At 39.1% G+C, this 9,357-nt stretch overlaps 1 protein-coding gene across 14 annotated transcripts in view; it reads right to left on the reverse strand.

Annotated features, from left to right (window-relative positions):
• Positions 1-9,357, reverse strand: part of Nme7 (NME/NM23 family member 7) — a 192,535-nt gene that overhangs the window by 182,144 nt on the left and 1,034 nt on the right. For 3 of the 14 annotated variants that reach the window (XR_015449520.1, XR_015449519.1, XM_087206896.1), the window contains exon 2: positions 639-809. The exons of the other annotated variants lie outside the window; for them this stretch is intronic. The gene's annotated coding sequence lies outside the window, so the exon portion shown is untranslated. The remainder of the gene's footprint in view (positions 1-638; positions 810-9,357) is intronic. 14 annotated transcript variants of the gene reach the window in all.

Below are 9,357 nucleotides of genomic sequence, written 5' to 3' on the forward strand. Positions count from 1 at the left end.
AACTTCCAACATATGATAGCACAAGGTAAATATTCCCTTTCCAAAAGGGAAGAATGGGGGTATATAAAAGAACTGGATCAAAGCAAGACTGAAACTCAGCAGAGCAAACATTAAATCTTGTAGCTCCATGTTCAACATCTAGGCCAAGATGTCTGGTGAGATATAAACTTCACCACTATAGATGAGCAGTCCCACTGCTGCAGAGTAGACAGTTGTGGCCCATTTTTTCTTGGACTGGCTCCAACTACAGTTGCTACCTGTGGTTTTATCCAGCAGATGCTCTGTGTTCCTGGCATCTCAAACTTTCTGGGATCTCCACTGCACTTTAGGCTTCACTCTCACAGCTTTAGGCACTGTTCTCTCAGGGTCATACTGCCTGGACTCTCAGGCCATCCTCTGAAATCAGAGTGGAAGCCTCCCTGAGCCCACAATTCTTACATTCCTCATGCCTATAAAACAAGCACCACATGGATGACACTAAGATCTGTTGCCTGCTCAAGCAGTAGCTTGGCCCGTATGGACATGACTGCAATGACTTCTGAGTACCTAACTCAGGCACACAGTTCGCTAGGCAGCACAGAGTGAGCAGAGTATCCTTGGGCTCCCTTTTTAAAACAAAATATTTTAAAGGAGTTTACCCTTTATAAGTCTGGAGGCATATTCCTGTAATCTTAGCACTTTGTGAGGCTGAGGCAGGAGGATCACAAATTCAAGCCCACCATGGCAACTTAACAAGACTTTGTCTCAAAATAAAAACCAAAAAGGACCAGGAATGCAGCTCAGTGGTAGAAGATCCTTGAGTCCAAGTACTACAAAAAAAAGAAAGAAAGAAAAAGAAGTTTATCCTTTTATGCCCTTTAGCTTACAATGGGTATGATGGTCTGCCCAATTTCTAAGATGCCCTCAGTTAACTTTCCTTTTGTCCCGATGCAAAGTACTTGGCTTCTTGTTAATGGCATTAATCTTCTTAGCAACCATGCTCTCCACAGCCTCAACTTTATAAGCACTTTATTTTTGTCTACACTATAAAACTTTTATATCTTTTAGCATTAGTCCACCAACTTTAAATTTAGCCTCCTGAAAAGTCTTGACATATGGGTAAGACACATGCAGACAAGTTCTTTGTCAGAATGTAACATATATGGCCTGTAGTTCCATTTCTAATAGAGTCCTCATTTCCATTGGAAACTCATGAACCTGGCCATTACTGTCTGCATTCCTATCAGCATTCTGGTCTTCTGAGCTCCTGCAAGACTCCCATCAATCTACTTATAGTATTATAAGGCTTCTCTAGCCAGCATCTCCAAAACCTTTTTGATCTCCTCCAATGAACTTGTTTTAAAGGCTTTTGAACCACATAGTCAGGGAGAGTCATGGTGACAACTCCACCTCTAGTAGCAATTTTCTGTGTTAGTCACCATCCTCTTGCTGCAACAAAATACCTGATACTGTGACATAAAGGAGGAAAGGTTTGTTTGGCTCAGGTTTTAGATAGTCCATCCCAGGAGGAGCTGGCCCTGAGGCAGACACAGCATAGAGGAAGGTCACAGTATAAGAACATTGTTCATAGTAGCCAGGAAGCAGAGAGGGAACGAAAGAGCCAGGGAAAAGAATGTACCCTTCCAGGCCATTCCCCTGTGACCTAACTCTTCTGACCAAGCCTCACCTCCTAATAGCACATTCAGCTATTAACCCATCAATGGATTAATCTGATCAATATAGCACCATCATAATGCAATTACCTAAAAAAAGCCACACCTCTGAGCACCCACTTCTGGAGGACAATTTAGATTTTAAACATAACAGTAATCTTCCTATATTTATACAACAGAATAAACATACTTACAAATATACACACTAAATAAAATATATATAATATGTACATATTTAATTTGTATATGTTGGAGCTATGAAAAACAAGAATAAAATTTGATTTTATATGTATCAGGCTGTATTAGAGTCATTGTGCATGCATATGGAAACACATATTGAAGAATAAAGAAATATGAGCTAGGTGCACACCAGTCTATAATCCCAGCACTCTGGGAGCCTAGGGCAAGAGGATCACAAGTTTGAGTGCAGTCTTTGACAACTGAGAAACTTAATAAGACCCTGTCTCAAAATAAAAAATAAAGAGCTGGGGATGTAACTCATTACAAAGGCCCTGGCACAATTCCTAGGACTACAAAATAAAAAAGAAATATAAAGAAGCTAAGGTATACAGGATGAGTCCATAGAGATAACAACTGCAACTTAATTATGAGGCAAGAGGCTAGGGCATGGTGGACTGTCTTGGGAAGTAAGTGTGACCTGTTAGTTACAAAATCCCAGGACATGTGGGCAGAACTGTTCCCAAAGCCCTACACAAACTTTGTGTGAAAATTCGAGCATGTTTTCGATAGGATGGCCTGGACCTGACACCAGCCTGAGGAGAGAGAAATACAGCAGGTCATCACCATTGAGTTCTTGTCTACCATGTTCTTTCACAGTGCTTCACTCATGCTGTACAGTACAGTATATCTTTTCCCTACTTTTTCTTGGCTCAAAATTGCTCTGCAGAGCCTCTTTCTTTTCCTACCTTTAATAAATATAAAATGTTGCTACCATTTGTGCTTGTCTTGATCACTTCTTTGTTCAGGACAGAAAAAACCTAGAAACCACCTCTAGGAGGAGACTTCAGTGCCCCAAAAACCCAGTAACAATTAGGCAAAGTGCTTAGTATCAGAAATTAAACATGAAATGAGCAGTACATTTTAAGAGATACAATCCCTTATATCTAATTAACAGGCAATCTTAAAATATCAGCTGCTTTTGGAAATGAAGTAGTTTAGCCAGTTTTTACAGAAGAGTGAATATAAGGTTCATTTGAAGTGTTAAAGATATTTCTATCTTTAATCACATGCTACAAGCACCATCAAGAAAGGTTCTAGGTGAGGATCCCCACAGAAAATGCATTATCTGTGTAGATGCATACCCACCTGGAATATGCAGCTATGCTCACCACACTTTATAGATTATGTTATGGAAACAGAAAAAGGACAGAAAAGGATAATTAAATTATGAACAGCAATTATAAGAAAAGAAAAATTTTGAGTCTCTGATCTTCAAAGACAATAGCAGTACAGAAAAATATTTTCCAAAATTTATAAGATCATAAATGTAACAGGATCAAAATCAGTGCTGTTAGACCAAACTAATAAGACTAAAGTTTATAGGTGATCCAATGAAAATAAAAATTTGATGGGATAGGTAAAATGTATGAGATACATTATACCACCACAGTTATAATAAAATCTAAAATTCTCCCCAAGTTCCACAAATTTCAAAATGTCTGGCTCCTGCTCACCTCTCAGGTCTCTTCTCCAGTCCTCCTCTCTTCCTCCTGGTCCCTACTGCACTTCTGAGCTCAACTATTGCCTCACTTCAGCATGGATATTCTTCTTCTACCTGGTAAGCATCTTTTGATCATGGAGATCTCAGCATAAAAACTGCCTCTTAGCCAGGTCATGGTGACTACACCTGTAACCCTGTCACCTGGGAGGCTGAGGTAGGCAGATCACAAGTTTGGGCTCAGTCTGGGCAATTTAGCAATTTAACAAGATACTGTCACAAAAACAATAACGACAACTAAAAATAGGTTGGGGATGTAGCTTAGTACGAGAGCACTGAGTTTAATCCCAGTACCATGGGGAAACAATTAACTCTTTGAGACGATTTTCCCTGAGGGTCACACCAAAAGCTACTAGCTCTTGGAACCAGCCACTGTGATATTACTTAGTTTAATTTTCCTTTTACTGTTTATCACCATATGAAGGGGCCTCATTGATTTTATTTATTCACGTGCATGGTGTTTTCCCCAGCTAATAAAAAAGGGAATTAAAAAGTTGTATTATTGAGGCTTTCCCTGACCACTCCAACTATAACAGATTACTCTATTTTGAGGTTAAATTCCATCTCCCTTTGTAATTTTTTCTTTTGTGACCTGACTCACACTTGTGATTTATTTCCTAGTATCTGGTTTTTCTCTATAAATCCCATGGGGTAGGGACCACTCTGTGCTACCTTCTTAATCAGTGTATAGCCAGGCACCAGTGGCTAGTGTACAGAAAAGAATAAGTACTTTTTTGGATTGATGAGTAATTAGTAATGAGGGAAGAAGAATGGGGAATTAAAAGACAGAAAAAGGAAAGAAAAAATAAAGAGCTACCTGTGAGAAAAATCAGAATATTTTATTACCCAATCGCTATTCGCTTTTACAAATGCTAAGGGTTCTTGTTAGAGAATATAAAATGCTCTAGACTACAATTGTAAAACAAAAAATAGGAAAATTTGTTTTTTCAAGTTTCAGATTTCTAATTTAAGCTCTGTACTTTCTACGTTTACGGAAATGTGAGGCTTTAGAACAGCAATTCTTCCACATTAAAAGTTCAAGTAACAAAGAAATTTTGAATGGATAAGACACAGATGTGAAGATAAAAATTAGTAAAGTCAAGCCAGGTGAGGTGGTGCATATCTGTAATCCCAGTACTCCAGGGAGGCTGAGGCAGGAGGATTCCAAGTTTAAGCTCATCCTAGGCAATTTAGCAACTTAGAAAGACCCTCTTTCAAACAAAAAAATAAAAAAGGCTAAAAATGTAGCTCATATTAGAGACACTGGGTTCAATACCCAGTACTGGAAAAAAACACTAAAGCTATTTAGAAGAAATTTTTATTAAAAAAAAAACCCACTGGAAACTAAGAAACATTCATGGAGTAAAACTTGGGGGGCAGAGCTTGTTTTTTGTTTTTTGTTTTTTGTTTTTAAGACAGGGTTTTGCTTTGTACTTCAAGCTGGCCTTAAACTTACTATGTACCCCAGGCTGGCCTTGAACTCACAGCAATCCTCCTGCCTCAGTCTCCTGAGTGCTAGGATAACAGGTGTGCACCACCACACTCGTTCTTTATTTAATAATCATGAAACCATTTGTAGAAACTCTTTTAAAATGACTTTCAACCTTGAGACATATCCACGGGTACTTCAAAAGTTTAATCTAATCCATATGGAATATAGCTGGTAATCTTTAAAATCTTTTTATACTAACAGCTCATCTGAGGTAACATTATTCAAACAAATGCTATTTTGTAAAACAAATAAGATTCCTACTTTATCAGTCAGTGAGCCTTAGAATTACCTCTTCTTTTCATGACACATAAAATGCATTGATGACTCTAATACTGGAGATGCTACCACTAGAAAATCTATTCTTTATCTTTAACAACATGTATGAGAAAAATACTGAACTACAGTTGCCTCTCTCTGCTTCATAAGACAAAAGTGGTTCTAGAATCTGTGACCAGAACCTGAATCTGGCACTAGAAGCCACAACTGTAACAAGTTAGATGCAAAGAGAAGCTGATCCTATAGTGAAATGACAATGGTCAGGCACCACACCAGGAGAGCAAACAGCGCCCGTCCTCAGCTGCTTATCGCAAGATCTTTAGTCTTTGCCACAGTGTGTGTGCCAGTAGCCAGACTGCACATCGAGAAGGGACATCTATTTCTCCTTTTCAAAAGGCCTACGCTTTCTTATAAAGGACTGACAGCAAATCACATAGAAGTGAGATCTGCATGCATAAAGAAACAAAAATTTTACTCTAGCCAATTTCAGGCTTTCATGAAATTCAAAGCTTTTTTTGCCACACAATGAGAACACTGTCGCTAGGTCAAAAGAGGGATAGGATAAAACTACTTGCCTTGATATTTCATTTATTTTGCCTTTTAAAGTATATAATGTTCAAATTATATTGTGTCCTTAAACACACAAGCTTAAATATGGCACGGTTTCTCTTACATGAGAAACCCAAAATATAAGTAAAGACCAAAATAAAAGACAAATAATAGGAAATAGGGAGACACATCTTTTGCCAAAGGGAAAATGAGGGAGGGGGAAAGAGAGGAGGGGAAGAGGGTGAAGAAAAGAATTAAGATGTGTTATGTAGGGCTGGGGATTTAGCTCAGTGATGCTGCCACCTGCCTCGCAAGTGCAAGGTCCCGAGTTCAATCCCCCGTACCAAAAAAAAAAGAGATGTGTTATGTGTATGTACCAATTCTCCATGAGAAATGTAATCATTATGTACTGCAAAAATGTACCAATAAAAATTTAAAAATTTTTTTAAATGACTGTATGGAACCTTCAAGAGGTGGGGTCTATTGGGTGGTACTTATGTCAATTAAAGGCCCATCCCACCGGGGGATTGTGAGACTGGGATCTCAGCCTGTCTTCCTATCTTGAAGTGATTGCTTCCTTACACACTAGCTCTCCCACCTAACATCTGTCAGTGGTCCATTGCCAGAACCAGCACTATACTGTCTGGACTTTCAGTTTCCAAAATTGTGAGCTATATAAACCTCTTTTCTTTATTAAAAAATGCACTGTGTCTTGAACTTCATAAATCATGACTCACAGTATGACATATTATACATCATAAGCAGTATATGTACCATATAAATGCAATTTAAAACAAAACTTTACCCTTGCTGTATATAATAAAATATGCTAACTTTCTATTTTATGTCTTCTTTCTTGAAGACATACCACAAACTGATTTCACAACAGAGCACAGTAATGGGTCACAATCCAGCTTGAGAAACACCACTATGTATGTACATACCCATGGACTGGCCTCTGCTACCTTTCCAAACCACAGTTCACGCCATTCTCCACCAGACGCCCCCACCAAAGCCACCCCTCCACCACCCCACCATTCAGGTTCTCTTCTTTCTTACAGTCAACAATGAGTTCCTAAAGCACACAGAGCTCTTTTCTGTCTCAGGGCTCTTGATCTTGGTTGTCCTGCCTGAAACACTGTCTCAGATCTTTGTTCTTTACATCACTAAGGTCTCAATACAAATGTCCCTTACTCAGAAGACCCTTCAAGGACCACCTGCTTTGAAAGAGTCGCCACCAGAAATCCCAGCCAGGAAAAGTGCTAAAAAGGGTTAGGAAGGAGCTATAAATAAAAGTAAGGGGCACAGCCTTGAGTCAACCAACCACGGATTGAGTCCTCTGAAACCACAAGCCCAAATAATCCTTTTTTTCTCCCTTTAAATTGGGTATGTCAGGTACTTATGTCTCATCAGTGAAAAAGTGACTAATACAATACACTAAAATGGAAAAAATAAAGTAAGGGGCAGAGGGGAGGAGTTCACTGCACTTAGCATTGCTAGAAAGTCTGATTGGCAGATACACATACACACAACACACGTGCAATCAGCATTTATCAAATGTGAATTCACCTCCTTATACCACTGCACCAGTCAGTACTTTCTAACTACTGCAATTCTATTCCATTTACTTCAATGATGACTTTTTTGGGACTCTCTGATTAATGTGAGGACTCCATCTTCCAATCTCCTCAGATACTTCAAATTCTCTCAGACCATTTACTACATTTTTTCTTGTTTTCTATTCATTCAGCAAATAGTTGAGTACCTAACATGATCTAAGCAGTGGCAGTGCACAAAATAAATGAACATTCCTCTAACAGTTCACAGTTTACTAAGGGTGACAGATATATAAGCAAATAATTTCAACTGAATGAGGTAAGTAGAGGAAGAAAGATGTGTGCTATATGAAGTGGCAACAACAACAACAAAAAGAATGCACAGTCAATCCTCTTTGAAAAGTGGGGAAGGATTATAGAAGACACACCTGACCTAGGTCAGGAAGAATCAACAGGAAACAGTAGGCAAACAAAGCGGTAAAGATAGAAGGAGCAGGCAGGTGTGATGGCACACATCTGTAACCCTAGCACTCAGGAGGCGAGGCAGGAGGGTTGGAGAGTTTGAGGTCAGCCAAGGCTACAGAGTGAGTTCAAGGCCAGCCTGGAATAGCAAGACCCTATCTCAAAAGGCAAAAAAGATAAAAGGAGCAGCATGTGCAAAGTAAGGCAGAGATAAGAGAAAAAGATGACATGAAAGTAGAAAGGAGATTATGAGGGAAGGGGAAGTGAAGAAGGGAAGGAGCAAAGATAACAAAAAGAAGGTAATAGGGAGGAGTGGTCACTATCAAAGCACACTATATCTATGCATGATAATGTCACAATGAAACCCATAATCTTTTACAATATGTGCCTGAATAAAATATATAACTGAATAAAATAAAGGCATCAATGAATTAAGCCCCTGGAGCTTGTTGGCCAGTTAAACCTCAGGCAAAGCCAGTGAAAAAGGGAATGAATGACCATAAACTTCAAGCACTTACAAAGCCCTCAGAAATCTACAAGCAACTTCATTGAAGATATTAGCTTTTTGTTGTTTGCAATACTGCGGATTGAACCCAGGGCCTCTCACATGCTACGTGACCACTCTACCGCTGAGTTACATCCCCACTCCTTTGAAGTCATTAGACAGAAAGCCAGATAACAGACTTTTGAAGATGAAAAAAAAAGAGGTAGAAGTGAATGCAAGTAAAAAAGACTATGCTTTCAAGCAGTTTACTGAAAGATGGGAGGACTGGGCAAAAACTGAGTAAACACAAGACGAGGACACTTGTTTTATTTAATTTTCATAAAATGTATGGCTTGAGCACTGAAAAGAAACTAGAGAGGAAGAGGCTGAAACCACAAGAAAGAAGAAAAGAACTGGAAGCAAAATGTCTTGTAATAGATGGGAGCAAATGAGATCAAGAGTAAAGGAGGATGATTATCTTTCAACACCTCTTTCTCTACACTGGAAACACAAGAATAAAGAAAGTAAAAATATTGATCAATACGTAGGTTGGGACATGAGGCTGAAGAAATTGCCCATTAGACTTTGTCATCTGCTTGGAAAAAGAGAAAAAAAGAGAGGAAGGGGCAGGGAAGTGAGGGAAGTGAGGTTTGAAAAGGCCTCTACAGGAAAAGGCTAGGGACAGACTGAGCCAACAGAAAAAATATCAAGCAGTAATGGGAATTCAAGGGTAGTGGGTAGAGGCTCTACTGCTAAATCAACAGCTATGCCCATCTGATCGGGAAGCACTGCTCTTGCTACCCTCCAGTCTATTATCCTTAGTGTTGAAAAGATGAGGTGATTCCATGAATTAACCAGAACCTTGGTGTTCTCACTGAGTGAATTCAAATCACTTACAGGCTTAGTAAAAATGTAAACAAAGAGCCCCATTCCTAGTCATTTAGAATTTCTGGCCGCAAATCCTCAAGCAAGTGAATTCCAAAAGCTCTGTGTGAGACTGAGACATTCCTGTTTCAATGCACATACTAGCCGCTGCTCAGGAGGCTGAGGCAGAAGGATTTCAAGTTTAAGTTCCACCAGAGGAACTTAGGTAGACCCTGTCTCAAAAAATAAAGAGGGCTGGAGAAGTATCTCAGTGATAAAACGCC

This window comes from Heterocephalus glaber, unplaced genomic scaffold, assembly GCF_053883595.1.
Source record: "Heterocephalus glaber isolate CG9 unplaced genomic scaffold, H.glaber_assembly_v1.0 deba00000738, whole genome shotgun sequence".
Classification (NCBI taxonomy): domain Eukaryota; kingdom Metazoa; phylum Chordata; class Mammalia; order Rodentia; family Bathyergidae; genus Heterocephalus; species Heterocephalus glaber.